This window comes from Miniopterus schreibersii, assembly GCF_964146895.1.
Source record: "Miniopterus schreibersii genome assembly, chromosome: 2".
Lineage (NCBI taxonomy): Eukaryota > Metazoa > Chordata > Mammalia > Chiroptera > Miniopteridae > Miniopterus > Miniopterus schreibersii.
The window spans coordinates 143883393-143892548 of NC_138102.1; positions in this window are offsets into that span (position 1 = coordinate 143883393).

Here is a 9156-nt window from a genome sequence, read left to right on the forward strand (position 1 = left end):
CTTTGGTCTTCATGGCATTTTTTTCTTTCATGGAATTTTTTTTGCTGTGGAAAAATGATGCAGTTTGAATTTGTCTTGTTTTTAATGTGGCTTCCTTCACACGAAATACTCTTTATGGACAAATTGGAATTTTTTTATTGGAAGTCATAGGGATATAGGAGTTGTACATGTACTGCTGCTTACCAGTAACAGTTTGGGGAGAACACTGAAGCAGTTGGACTTGATGATGCACTGGCCTAATATAGGAAGGAATTTGTACAGTCAACCTAACCGAAGGTGCATTAGTGTCCAGCATCTTGTCACATTTGAACTGTCTAGCGTGCCTGCCATTGCTGTGTAAAATGAGCTCTCTGCCGACCTATAAACTAGTATTATTTTTTACTTGGAATGTCACTTCACTTTTATAGATGACATTTTCCTCTTTCTCCTTGATAGTGTGTATTGTGCTAATAGGTAGATGTGTGGTGTCTTTACTAAATATAGGCTATTTGTTTAGGTTTTGTTTGGTGGAGTCTACTTTCCTTCCTGACCTTCCCAGAGGTTATTTAATTTGCATCTTTATCTTTTTGGAATTGATGATCACTGATTTGATTATGAAAATGTTTTTCAGCTTTTGATTTTTCTCATCAAATGTCGCATATTTTCTGAAAACATGCACTCCCTCACCACAGAGACATACATATACATATCCACTTGGCCTCTTTAGCAGTTCTCCATGGCAGTCTAGTTAGTTTCTTAGAACTTTGTCAGGAGTGAACTAGAGAAAAAATGCTTACTAGAGCCTAAGAGCTGCTTTATGCTGTATAGTCTGGCCTAGCACTACTAGATCATTGCTGGTGTAGAGCAGTTTCAAGACTTTAATATATTAATGCCTCCTGATACTGTTTTAAGATACCATGTCTGCTTTTAGATCTTTGTATATGTCATGAACCACTCTGTGGGCTCTGCATGAAGCTGTTGCATTGTCTTTGGATTAGCAGTGTGTCTGTCAGCTAGCATGCGTATTATCCAGATTTGCACAAACTTAGGCTTCAAAGGGTTGTGTGGTTTCTAAACTCTATGTCTTCTCTACCCTCACACCTTCAAAGGGTGAGAAATGGGACTTATACATCCAAGGCTAGTCCAGTAAACATAGCTCCCCCCCCCCCCCCCTTTTAACCTAAACTATCAAGGATAAGTGGTGGTAAGCAGGCCTGGAGCATCAAGTTGTGTAAATCTCATTCCTAAGCTTTGCTTGAATCTCATGTTGGCAAAAACAAATACCTGTGGATTATCCTTAGGGCTGTTAATCAATACCTGTGTTGCTCTTAGCTGAACTCCTAATGAAGCATTAACCTGAAGCTAAATTGGTCTTCTGAAGTATCAGTTATGCTTTTTGGGTTTAGAAAATACTTAGGAATTTGTTTAGTCTTTTCACTCATGAATCAATGTGTTTCCATATCCGAGACCCCCAGCTTGCTTCTCTTAGGTGTTTTTTGTGTTTTGTTTTTTTTAAAATGATTTTAGTGTTTTGATTTAATGTATTCTTTTTTATAGTTCTGTATTATTGGCTTCATCTGTGTTAGTAGAAATAAAGTCTCCAGTTGGAAACAGCATTGGATTAGGATACAGAAATAAAATCATGGTAACATTAGTGCTGGATTTCCTTAAGCCTCTGCTACCTAATTCCCCATATTGGAAATGCATACCCCTCATACCTTGCTTCTTGGACAAAGGCAACTAGAGGGGGGTCTTATCCCAGTATGGATGGATTTTAAATATATCTGTGTTTCCCACAGAAAGGTAGGAGCTGTGGGAACTTGGGAAATTATTACTTTTTTTCAAGGATTATTCATTTGTTGATGAGTTATTTTGATATTAATGCTAGGAAAAAGGAGATTCTAGACCATCTTGAAGTTGGAATACAAATACTATTCTCTTGGGTTTGGGAGAATTTAAGCAGTCTATGCAGCCCTTCACATGTTGAGAAGTAAGTCCTCTGCAGTCTCATTAAACCTTCAGTAACTTTGATACCTCCCCAGATTTATTGTGTTGCTGCTTGTTAACACACAGCTTTTAACCAAGTTTTTGCTCCTGGTGGTTTAAGAAATGTTCATGTGGTATCATCCCGTCAAATTTTATTTTTATCTTTTTATCCCGCTGGATATGAGTTTGAAACAAGCATGGTACTGTAATCCTACCTGATAGAATGGTCTAGAATGATAATTATTTTTTAGTGGGAGACCTTTCCATTTTAATGTTTCTAAAGTTTTTAATATAAACTTGGCATTGGAAAAGGGAGGAAAAGAAAAAGAATGTTTACTAAAAAGCAGTGTCTACTCTCCCCCTTTATGAATGTGTATTCATGGTTGAATGAAAAGAGAAAGACTCTTGGGTTTTCTGTTGTCATGTTAACTGTGGAGAGGGATGCTTGACAGCATGTTAATTGAAGCCAGAGCAAGTATGTATTCATCAGGTTATCAGGAAGTCTTCAGTTGAAAGCTGAGGACCTAACTGATTAGTGGTTGATCACATTGGGATTGATTACAAAATGGAGGTGCTGGCTGGGTTAAGCACCCAAAGAAAAGAATGCAGCAGCCTAACTTAGTGTTAACCTAGGTTTCTGGATTTGAAACTGACCTTTTTCCCACCTTAACTCCACACACCTAAAATTGTCCGTTTTTTATCAGACCAAAGAGCAAAGAAGGAAAAAAACGTAACACTTTACCAATCTATGTCACTCAGGTACAATTTTGTGGTGATATTTTTGTCTGTTTTCTTTGTATTGCTCTTAAGAATCCTTTCTCAGCATATTATTCTGCTGTTGCCTCTGTCCTCCTTGGGGCATCTCAGTTCTGGATGCTACCCCTGGTATCTCTACTGCGGTTATGTGAATGATAGGATGTAAGTGACCATTACAGTAAGGGCTCTTTGTAAAAAATTTAAAAATTGTTTTTTAAATTTAAAAAAAGGACATTGTATACATTTTATAGTCTGGCTATCAGTTTGATATATTGCTGTCAAGTATGTTCTCAATCTGTATTTATCCATCCCATCAATAAATGTTAATTATAAAACACTCATCTGATGGTTGTTTTGCATACTGAGTCTTCAACTGTTAGTTTATTGTTATGATTATAGTTCTGTTTTAGTTTTGATAGTAGTATGTACCTTCTTACTATACGAGATCCTATGGGAATTGAGTCCACTGGAAAGGCCTAAGATTTGTCATCACAGTGAACCAGAGAGGAAAAGTATGATGTAGTAAAAAACTCTTATTTAATATTGTGCAGATACCTGGAAGAGTAACTGCTACACAAAAAAATACATAGCTCTAACAGGTGATAGCAGTATGTACTGCTTATCTAGCAAGCACTATCAGCATAGCTTGTAATTTTATACTTGGCTTTGAAAAATATGAAGTGGTATAGACAAGGAGTGTATGTATTTGAAAGGAAAAATTAACAGCATTCTTGGTGGTACCTGGAAAAATTGATAGTGAATACTTAGTCTTTTCCTGGGATATAATAAAGCCACACACACAGGTAAATCTTATAAATTACACATTTAAAGGGAAATAATTTTTTTAAAATATGTTTTTATGTTTTTTAGAGAGAGAGGAAGGAAGAAGGATAAAGAGGGAAACATTGACGAGAGAGACATTTATCAGCTGCCTCCTATAAACCCCCTACTGGGAATTGAGCCCCCAACCCGGTCATATGCCCTGACTGGAATAGAACTGGAGACCTCTTGGCTCATGGGTTGACACTCAACCACTGAGCCACATTGGTTGGGCCGAGGGAATAATTTTTATGCTAAAATACTCCAGAATTATAACACACAGCAGTAGTTATTGTTTAAAAGCTCTAAAAGGAAAAAAATAAATTGAACAGAATTATATACATTTCTGAAAAATCACTTGAGTCACTTTTTTGTTCATTACTTCCATTTAAAAAAAAAGACAACTTGAAAAGATTTTTGTTTACTGTGTACCCCTCCTGAAACTTTTGTTGAAGTCATTGACATTTTAGGAATTCTAGTCAGGTTTGAGTGGAAGCGCAGAAAACCAGTGATTTGCCTTTGTTAAGAGAGTTAATATCGACTGTCATCCTTGGGAATAGATGGGAACGAATCAATATAAAGGTGGTGTACAATTGTATCCCCAATTAAAGCGTTTGTTAAAGCTAACTGATAACAAAGCTAGGCTTCACCTTATAATTAATGCCTAAAATAACTTTTCCTCACACTTTTTTGTTTTTTTTGGTTTTTACTTTATTGATTTTAGAGAGAAGGAGAGAGAGAAATCCATGTTAGAGAGAAACATCAGTTGTCTCCTGCATGCGCCCCAACCAGGGATCGAACCTGAAACCTAGGTACGTGCCCTGACCAGGAATTGAACCCACCACCTTTTGGTGTACGAGACAATGCTTGCTCCAACCAACTGAGCCACAATGACCAGGGCTCCTCACACTTAAAAAAAAAAAAAAAAAAAAAAGTTTTTATTGCTTTTTAGAGAGAGGAAGGGAGAGAGAGAAACATCAATCAGCCACCTCCCATATCCCCCCTACTGGGGATCAAGCCCATAACCCGGGCATGTGCCCTGTTGTGGAATCAAACCAGCGACCTCTTGGTGCATGGGACCACCTTCAGCCAACTGAGCCACACTGGCTGGGCTCCTCACACTTTTGAGACTTAAATAGACTGACTTGATCTCTGTCATTAAACTTTCTGCAGAAAGTTTAAAGCCCTTTCTATGACTTGGATTCCCTTAGAAGCTTATACATGGTGGGGCAAAAGTAGGTTTACAGTTGTGAGTATTTGTATTTACTCTTGTATTATTATTTATTATTGTATTTTCTATACAAACAACTGTAGACCTACTTTTGCCCCACCCTGTATTTACTAGCTCTGGGGCCTACTTCTGAATTAATTTGGTTTACAGGTTGTCACCTGTCCTACTTGTGCTACCTTTTTGCATCATGGAATCTCAACATCATTTCATGTAATACTCAAAACCAATATATAATAAAACCAGTGATGAAAAGTTAAAATTGAATATAGTCCTGGCTGGGTGGTGTGGTTGGAGCATCATCCCGTACACAAACAGTTGTGGGTTCAATCCCCAATCTGGGCATGTGTGAGAGGCAACTGATTGATGTTTCTCCCTCCCTCCCTCCCCCCCTCCCTCCCTCCCCCCTCCCTCTCTCCCTCACACTGCCTCTCTCTCTAAATAAAAGCATTCTAAAAAATTTTGAATACAGGTAAGCCCTAATTTAATGTCATTGATAGATTCTTAGGAACTGACATTAAGCGAAATGATGGATAAGAAAACCAATCTTACCATAGGCTAATTGATATAAATAAGAGTTAAGTTCCTATAGCATATTTCTGGTGAAAAAAAATCACCAAACTTGTAAGTAAAGATCCAAAACCTAGTATTAACATTGAAATACATGTGAGCTATACATTCAAGAAAGATTAATAAAAACAAGATCATGGTTTTCCAGCCCACCATGGACAGGACACCCATCAGGGTGCATCACATACTCACACTGACTGGGACAATTTAAGCAAAACTAATTGCATATCTTTGCAAGATAGGAGGAAACCGGAGTACCTAGAGAAAACCCACACAGATACGGGGAGAATTGCAAACTCCACACCCAGTGGCCATAGTGGGGAAGTGATTTTTTTTTTTTGGTATGTATGTTCCCAGTGTTGTAACAAAACGACGTTGAACACAAGGAAGTTGATTGAGGACCTGCTGTATACCTTTTCTGAAAAGCAGTTTCAGGCAATTCCTTGCCTTTCAGCTCTTCACTAGAAAATAGTACCTACCAAGTGCTATGTGCTGATTACTGATGGGAATATGGCAGTAAACAAAACAAGCATCCTGTCCTTGTAGAACTTACATTCTAGTTGTAGGGAGACAACTAAAACTGTGAGATAAGTACTTTGGAGAATGTAAAGCAGGGCAGAAAGGACAGGGGTTTTGTGTTTGTACGCACGTGAACGTACGCACACTCAGGTAAAGTAGGGTTGTTGAAATTGGAAATAAGATGGCTGGGGGGAAGGCGTCATGAAATTACAATTCAGCAAAGAAAGAGGAGAGAACAAGATATGGGAATAGTTGGGGTAAGAACATTTCAGGAAACAAATGCAAAGGTTTTGAGGTAGTATAGCAAGGAGGCCAGTGTAGCTGGTATGGAAATAAGGGAGGACAGGAGAGGAGTAGGATATGTGGTTAGAGGGGAAATAAAAGCCTAGATACCGTAGGGCCTTGTAAGCCATTATAGAGACAGTGAAATAGGGCATCACTGAAAAGTTTTGTGCAGAGAAGTGACATGCTCTAGCTTAGGTTTTTAAAATGTTCATGTGGACTTCTGTGTTGAAAATGGATTGCAGGAATCAAGGGTAAAGAGGTTCACAATAATTAAGGTAAGAAATAAGAGTAGCTTGGACCTGGTTGGAAATGCTAAAGGTAATGAGAAGTTACATACCTTGAAGCTAGGGCCAGTAGGATCTGCTATAAAGTTGGAAAAAAAAAGTCAAGGATGCCTCCCATTGTTTGGCCTGACCGACTGGAAGCATGGAGTTGTCACATACTGAGATGAGAATGACTAGAAAGAGCATGAGTTTGGCAGTCTCTCCCCCCTTCTCTCTCTCTCTCTCTCTCTCTCTCTCTCTCTCTCTCTCTCTCTCTCTCTCTCTCTCTCTCTCTCTCTCTCTGTCTCTCACTCACACACATACACACACATACACACACACACAGTTCTCTAGGATTAGCCCCCAAAACTCCAAATTTTCAAAAATTATTTCCATCAAGAATTCATCTTTCCCCCCCATAGGTATGCATCTCCTAAACAATGGGCAGCAGCAGCTCTTCCCAGGCTAACCCCCCTGAACCTGTTTCCAAGACCTTTTTTTTCTTTACAGTGAGTCAAAGCAGCCCTGCTCCAGGCTCTCCTGCTGCTGCTTCTGTCCTAAGCCCTTCCTTGTTTCACTGTCCCTACCTTTAATAAAGGCACTCTCAAAATTAAAAAAAAAAAAAAATTCATCTTTCTCAACCTCTATTTACAAACGCCCTCACTCAGGTCCGCTTTAACCTATTCAGTAGCTAACAAAGTGTTCAGTGGATTAAAAACAGCCATCTACTTGGTTAAACACCACAGAGAATTTGCTAATATCTTGACTCTTTAATAATACGGTGCCCTCTCCCCAACTTAGAAGGAAGTGGTTCTAAATAGGAATTTTTTGTCTGTCTTGGATTTAGCAGGAGGATCTTGTTTTAAAGTAGACCTTCAGTAGAGCCACTAACTAAAAATCTTTATTGCATCATTCTCTAGCTCCTAATTCCTCTTTGCATTGTTCCCTATAGTAGTTTTAATATTCCGTTTTGATATTGCCACATTTGATTGCAGATTCTGATTCCAAGATTTTCTGTAATGTGATTGCCTCTGGCTAGTTTTGAGCGACAGGGTATTTATAACAAATGTCTTTTTGTACCCCTCTGAGGGCTGGAGTGTTTGCTCATGTATATAAATCATAGTTGCTATTATGTTTGTATTGCACCCATAATCTCAAATTGCTCTAGAATGTTTACTCCAAAAAAACAGGGTTATCTTTCTTGTTCTCTCTGTATCTCCAGTGTCTGGTACTTAGGTGCTCAATAAATAATTTGTTGAATGAATAAATTTCAGGTAAGGGCCTTCTAGGGCTACCCTAATCTTTGGGAACAGCACTTCACCTGTTCCACCACTCCCCTAATTTTTATTTTAAATCATTTCTTGTGGCTAAACTGCTGTTCTTGAGCATTGTGGATTCTCTATGCTCACCTCCACTGTGAAGCATGTTCACCGCCTCACTGGTAGTGGAGAAAATCTCTTAAATGAAAATGACAGCAGATAAAGGTGCTTGGGAAGGTTGGTATACAAAAAAGATACAGAAAGTTTATGGGGAGATTTTGGTTCATTTCTTTTTTAAAAAAAAAAATATATTGATTTCAGAGAGAGGAAAGGAGAGGGAGAGAGATAGAAACATCAATGATGAGAGAGTCATTGATTGGCTGCCTCCTGCATGCCATTGACTGGGGATGGAGGCTGCAGCTCTGGCATGTGCCCTGACTGGGAATCAAACCCTCATCACCTGGATCCTAGGTCCACGCTCAACTGCTGAGCCACGCCCGGCGAGGCGATTTTGGTTTATTTCTATGAGATGAAAAAAGAGAGGTGCTTTTAATTTAAAAAATTCTTGAAGGATGATTAAAATTGGGATTGTGTCTGCCATTTCTATATACCTGCATTATTTAGCATGGAATTGTAGAGAATTTCAGAGAATGAGGGCCTAAACCACAACTCGTATTTCCTTATTCTCAGTCCCATGCTCTTTATGAGAGGCAAAAAGGTATAATAAAGAAGGAGGGCTGTGCCCTAGCTGGTTTGGCACAGTGGTTAGAATGCCAGCCTTTTCAGACTGAAGAGTCCAGGGTTCGATCCTGGCCAAGGGCATATACCTCGGTTGCAGGCTCCATCCTGGGCCCGGTGCGGTGCCTGCGGGAGGCAACCAATCAATGACTCTCACATTATTTTTTTCTCTCTCTCTCTGAAAAACGAGGAAAAAATTTCCTTGGATGTGGATTTAAAAAAAAAAAAGATGAGGGCTGGGTTCAAATTTGCCTTTCTCCCCCATATACTACATATAGGCCCATTCTGTTCCTCAGTTATCCGTAAAATGGAGATAATAGCCTCTACCTCTTAGGGTTGCTTGGAAAATTAAATATGTATGTAATTTCCTGGAATCAGTAAATACTCAGAAAATGTTCCAGTGAATGAACTGCTCACAAAAGAAAACTAAGGCCTTTTTCTGTATAAAGTATCAAATATCTGATTTTTTTTTTTACTAGTTGTGTAGGTGTGCTGTGCTGGCGGCAGGAAAAGACCAGAGCTACCCAAAGCTATCTGAACACCAGCAACGCTCTAAGGTGGAAACACAGCTCCACTTCGCAGCCCCCGCTCGCGCCGCCTCACTCTCTCCCCCGGGCGGAGTTGCTGACAGACAGGTCATCTCACCTACCCCAGCCTCACAGTTTCTCAAGGCCCCGCCCCCCAAGCGCGATAGGTAGCTACCCTCGACCAATGGTGGCACACCGCCGTAGGAGCCGTAGCCAATCAGCGGTTG